Source organism: Leptonychotes weddellii, chromosome 7 (assembly GCF_054177405.1).
Source record: "Leptonychotes weddellii isolate Sample4059 chromosome 7, ASM5417740v2, whole genome shotgun sequence".
NCBI lineage: Eukaryota > Metazoa > Chordata > Mammalia > Carnivora > Phocidae > Leptonychotes > Leptonychotes weddellii.
In genome coordinates this window covers 95,024,423-95,030,575 of record NC_138375.1, presented here as the reverse complement: position 1 = coordinate 95,030,575, position 6,153 = coordinate 95,024,423, and the positions used below count along the sequence as shown (strand labels likewise).

Genomic DNA, 6,153 nt, shown 5'->3' with positions numbered 1-6,153 from the left:
ACACATACCTAGAAGTGGAATTGCTGGATCATATGGTAGGTCTATTTTTTAACCTTTTTTTTTTTTTTTTTTTTAAGATTTTATTTGAGAGAGAGAGAGAAAGAGCACGAGCAGGGGGGAGGGGCAGAGGAAGAGGGAGAACCAGACTCCCTGCTGAACAGGGAGCCTGATGTGGGACTCGATCCCAGGAACCTGGGATCATGACCTGAGCCAAAGGCAGATGCTTAACCATCTGAGCCACTCAGGTGCCCTGTAGTTCTATTTTTAATTTTTTGAGGCACCTCCATACTGTTTTCCATAGTGGCTGTGCCAATTTCCATTCCCATCAATATTGTACAAGTGTTCCCCTTTCTCCAAGTCTCACCATTGCTTGTTATTTCTTGTCTTTGAGGATGGCTGTGGTGTGAGGTGATATTGTGGTTTTGGTTTGCATTTCCCTGATGGTTAGTAATGTTGAGCATATTTTCATGCTTTGTTGGCCATTTCTATGTCTTCTTTGGAAAAATGTCTATTCAGATCTCATGTTTTAATTAGATTTTTGTGGGTTTTTTTTTTTTTTTTGCTATAGAATTGTAGGAATTTATATGTTTTGGATACTAATCCCTTATTAGATATATGATTTGCAAATATTTTCTCCCATTTGATAGGTTGCCTTTTCATTTTGTTGGTATCCTTTGCTGTATAGAAGCTCTTTAGTTTGATGTAGACCTACTCATTTATTTTTGCTTTTGTTACTTTTGCTTTTGGTGTCAGATTAAAAAAATTATTGCCAAGACCTTGGTCAAGGAGCTTATTGCCCATGTTTTCTAAATTTTAGAGCAATCTGTTTCTAGGATTACCAGCAGTCCCAGTTTTTGTGGGTCTGTTTTAGTTTTAGCGCTGAAAGTTCTGAGTTTCAGTAAACCCCCCAGTCCTGTACAAACCAGGATGGTTGATTGCCATATTTATAATGCAGCAACAGATACTTAATATACTTATGCATATGTTATTTCCCACTTACACAGGGGTATTTTCAAAATAGATTCCTAGAAGTGGGTTATTTGGGGTCTAAATGGTAAATTCATCTGGAATTTTAGTAGGTATTCCCAAATTCCCCTTTGTAGGTATTGTACCATTTTGTACTCTGATCTGCAATATGAGAGTGCCTGATTCTCCATGCTCTTCTAACAGTTTGTTCCCACTAGCTATTTATTTGATAATTAAGTTAATTTAATATTTGACTTTACATGTAAGAGTAAGCTGACTCATTATCTTAGAATAAAGAAATACATTTAAACATTAATTAACACTTGTAGAATTAAAGTGCATGATTTATACTTTTGTTTATTCCCACAAATTCATTTCATTGAATTTATAAAGGGGAACAAATGAACTTAACTGAATCTGGTCAGTTTATCATAGGTTGAGAGTGTGTGTGTGTGTGTGTTTGTCTTTCTGTCTGTCTCCTTGGCCTCCGTCCATCATACTTGGTTTCATGTAATTGATTGACTAAGCTTTCCATTTCCCATGCAATCTATTGATCCATCAATGAGTAGCATAAGCCCAAATGGCATGTTTAACTTCGCTACTGTACTAGGGTACCAAAGGAACATGTGATATGGTAGAGGGCAGAAAGGATGGTGGTTTGAGTGGACACCCTTGTGATTGCTACCACCTCTGGCAGATGCAGATGTCTGTATTGTCTGGTAGTTAACTCATGAGAATGAACATGGTTGGGTTAGGAAGTCAAGGAGCTGTATAGTAGAGGCCCTGTGTAAACAATCCTCTCCAGCAGTCATGTGGCCATGGAGGAATGCAGGCCCAGTGTTACCATTAGAGTTTTTTAAGATAAACTGAAATAGTAGTTTTAGAAAAATATTTAGTTGTGGCTTCATTTCTGGGTTTTCTGTTCTGTTCTTTGGATCTCTTGTGTCTGTTTTTGTGCCAGTACCATACTGTCTTGATCACCACAGCCAGTCTAGAAAACGGTGTGGAGGTTCCTCAAAAAGTTAGAAATAGAACTACCCTATGATCCAGCAATTTTACTACTGTGTATTTACACCAAAGGATAAAAAAATACTAATTCAAAGGGTTATGTGCACCCCGATGTTCATATAGCAGCATTATCAACAAAAACCAAATTATGGAAAGAGCCCAAATGTCCATCGATTGATAAATGAGTAAAGAAGTGGTGTGTGTGCACATGCGTGTGCGTGCGCGCGCGCACGCACACACACACACACACACACTGGAATATTAGCCATAAAAAGAGCGAAATCTTGTTATTTGCAATGATGTGGATGGATCTGTGGAGTATAATGCTAAGTAAAATAGTCAGAGAAAGACAAATCCATATGATTTCAGTCGTATGTGGAATTTAAGAAACAAAACAAATGATCATGGGGGAGAAAAAGAGTCTTAACTACAGAGAACAAACTGATGGTTACCAGAAAGGAGGTGGGGGGGGGGGATGGGTGAAATAGGTGATGGGGATTAAGGAGGGCATTTGTGATGAGCACCGGGTGTTGTATGTAAGGATTGAATTACTTACACTGTACACCTGAAACACTGTGTGTTAACTAGCTGGAATTTATTTATTTATTTATAAAGATTTTATTTATTGTTTGACAGACACAGCGGGAGAGGGAACACAAGCAGGGGGAGTGGGAGAGGGAGAAGCAGGCTTCCCGCTGAGCAGGGAGCCCGATGCGGGGCTCGATCCCAGGACCCTGGGATCATGACCTGAGCCGAAGGCAGACGCTTAACGACTGAGCCACCCAGGCGCCCCTGGAATATAATAAAAACTGAAAAAGAATTTAATCATGGCTCCTTAAAAACACACACACAGTTTGCAGCAAAAACATGTTTTTAGGCCAGTTTTGCCCGACAGGCTGCCAGTTGGGGGTTATGGGAATATAGAGAAGGGGCAAAAGAATCAGGATTTACTGAGCTCCTATAGGCGATTGTTTTTCACCTCATCCTGGAATAAATGCATTATCAATATAATTTTCCTGATGAAAAAACTGAAACTCGGGGAGGTTAAGTAACTAGCCAAAGGTTGAAGAAGAAAATTGTGGGAAATTCATGTCCAAGTCTTCAGATGCTTGAATCTTGATTCTTTCCACCCCACCAAGCCGAAGTCCCTGCTATCCATGGTGTGAATGAGCTTTCAGTTTTCCTCAGAGAAAGTTTCTGAGCTGAAATTCAAGTGTGATTGAAGTGACTCCTTGTTCCTCTCAACTTTGTTACCTAGCGGCAGAACAGACACATTGATGTTTGCAGTTGTTGGGGGAGCATCCTTGATGTGGCGCTGGGAGGAGTGCTCCTCTCTCATCCTTCCTGTGTGTGTAGTGGCTCCCTTTCAACTGGAAGTGTACCCCACAAAAACTTTTCACTTTTATCCCCCCCCACGCTGGTTTGAACCCCCCTGTTATGAAACATTGCAGGGGTGAAGGAAACTCAAATGAGGGCAACATTAGATGAGGAGCCCAGTGTAGACGAACTGTTCTGCCTTATGTCCTATGCCTGGCAGGGCCTGTGATCTTGTTTATTATGCCCCCGTTTATAGTCCTTGCATTCCGCAGTTGGCTCCCCCAGGACAGAGTGTGAAATGGTGTGAATGGGGCTGTTATAAACAGAAATGAGGCCACAAGGGTTTAGACCTATGGGCAACCAGTCACACCAGCTGCTGGTCCTCTTCTATTTTATAACCTGCAAAGCGTTTATTACTATTATTATTCATATATTTTATCATTTATTCTAGCTATTCTTCTTATAGATCTGCTTTTAAACATATTTTAAATTTATTTGAGAGACAGAGTGACAGAGGTGACACGAGTTGGAGGAAGGAGCAGAGGCAGAGGGAGAAGCAGACGCCCCACTGAGCAGGGAGCCTGACACAGAGCTCGATCCCAGGACCCTGAGATCATGATCTGAGCCAAAGGTAGACGCTTAACCGACTTAACCAGGCGCCCCTATAAACCTGCTTTTAACCACTTCAGTCAGCAATTCTCCCTATTCTTTCCTCTCATCTGGGGCTTTATTTATTTATTTTTTTTATTAAGGTTTTAGAATGTGCATCTCTTATACCTGTTTTGTACATTTAATGATGTTTGCATCTCTTTATTAAGGTTTTAGAACTTGTATCTCTTATACCTGTTTTGTACATTTAATCATGTTTTCGATTATCAGAAGAGAATTGTCTGAATTCTTTAGGGTCCAAATAAATCTGCCTCTGCAAAATGCAAAATTACATATTTAAGGGTTTTGATGCTCTTTGAATTCATTGGGTATTAATATAAGAGGATGGGGGAATTAGTAATTTGGTGGCTAAGATAACTTAGTCCTGATTTGGAATAAGTAACAGGGCTGGATACTCTTTTATTACAGTTCTGGGCACACAGAGTGGTGTGACTTATAACTTGTAAATTTCTATCCATTTTCAGTTTAACTGAAAAAAAAAGAGCAAACATTAGTGGACTAAAATAATAGAAATCATCTATGAGATCTGCAAATTGTTTTCAGAAAGCTAAACTGGGGGAAAAATCAAGCTATCAACAATTTCTTGTTTTTAACTTTCTAGTTTTCAGTATCATTTTATAAAGTTAATTAGATCATTGAGTCATTTAGGAATTGCTTTTGACTGCTACTAATAGAGACTCAAAATAACAATAGCTTAAACAATATAAGACCCTTTTTGTCCCTTTTATGTAAAACAGAAAAGCAGTCCAGGACTAGTACAGTGGCTCCATCATCATTAGAAACCCAGGCTTCTTCTGCCTTTTTTTTTTTTTTCCCTCCATCCTTATTGCGTGCCTTCTATATTAGGGTCACCTCTCTGTCAGGAGATGGCTGTTGGAGCTCCATCCATCACTTCTGCGTTGCAGACATGAGGAAGAAGGAAAGGAGGTAGGTAAAGGCACCTGTAATCAACTTCATTTCAGGGTCTTTCCCTGAAACATTCCCCAATAACTTCTCCTGAAATCTCACGGCCTGCCTGTATCTGTAAGGGAGGTTTGTAAATGTGATTTTTCAGCCGGGCACATCGCAGTGTCTAACAGCATAAATGTCTTTTACTAAGGAGGAAGGGAGAATGGCTCTTGGGTGGGCAAGTGGCAGGCTGTGATGCAGTTGATGTGGTTCTGCTTCCCTCTCTGGGCAGGCTTACCACTGGGTGTGATGGTGAGAGTTCAGAGAGAGCTCACTTGTTCAGCTGTCGCAGGGAGATGGTCAAGTGAGAAGGGGTCTCACCCTAGGTCTGTCTGCTTCAAAGAGTCTTAAGTTGGAACTCGGATATTACATTGCTATAGACCAGGTTGACAAAGAAGGGGCAAAAATGGGGAGATGTAGAGAAAAGAGGTGATGGAATTTCTTATAGGTTAGGTGGGCACAATGTCATAAAAATAGGAGCCTTTTGTATCTTGCTTCTTTCACATAAAGTAATGTTTATGAGATTCATCCCTGTTTTATGTGTTGTAGTTTGTTTCTTTTTTACGACCAAGTAGTGTTCCAATGTATACATGTACCACAATTGATCTACCTTCCAGTTGATATTCACTTGGGTTGTTCCAGATTTTGACAATTATTAATAGAAAATTATTGAACCCAAGGAAGAAATTGTGGGAACTCTACTTTATGGCTGGTCAGTTATATGTATAGGTGACAATGTGGGACTTGTGATTGGCATCTGAAGTGGGAGGCAGAGGGAGGGGTCGTCTTGTGGGACTGAGCTCTTAACCTGTGGGATCTGGTGCTATCTCCAAGTAGATGGTGTAGGAATTGAATCAAATTGTAGGATACCCAGCTAGTGTTGCCAAGAATTGCTTGGTATGGAGAAAGCCCACATACCTCATGTCAGAAGTGTGAGTGTGGTAACCATGTGAGAGTAAAGGAGACACAAGGGAGGACTAGTTAGATTTGCTAAAACAGCCGCCTTTTTTCTTATTTTTTCAAAAGTGTTTTGGCTTTTTCAGGTCTTTTGCTTTTTCATATAACTTTTAGAATCACCTTGTCAATTCCTTCAAAAAAGGGTCTTCTGGGATTTTCAATGGGTTTGCCATGAAGTTATATCTTAATTTGGAGAGAATTGGCATCTTAGCAATACTGAGTCTTCAATTTTCTGAACATGTTTTAGCTTTCCATTTACTTAGGTCTTCTTACAAATCCACTTTAAAA

The 6,153-nt window shown here is 39.9% G+C and overlaps 1 long non-coding RNA gene across 1 annotated transcript in view; it reads left to right on the top strand.

The window, feature by feature from the left end:
- LOC145722694 (uncharacterized) overlaps positions 1-6,153 on the top strand; it is a 385,737-nt gene that overhangs the window by 40,483 nt on the left and 339,101 nt on the right. Inside the window, exons 2-3 of the long non-coding RNA XR_014147156.1 lie at positions 3,798-3,922; positions 4,807-4,887. This is a non-coding gene — a long non-coding RNA (uncharacterized LOC145722694). The remainder of the gene's footprint in view (positions 1-3,797; positions 3,923-4,806; positions 4,888-6,153) is intronic.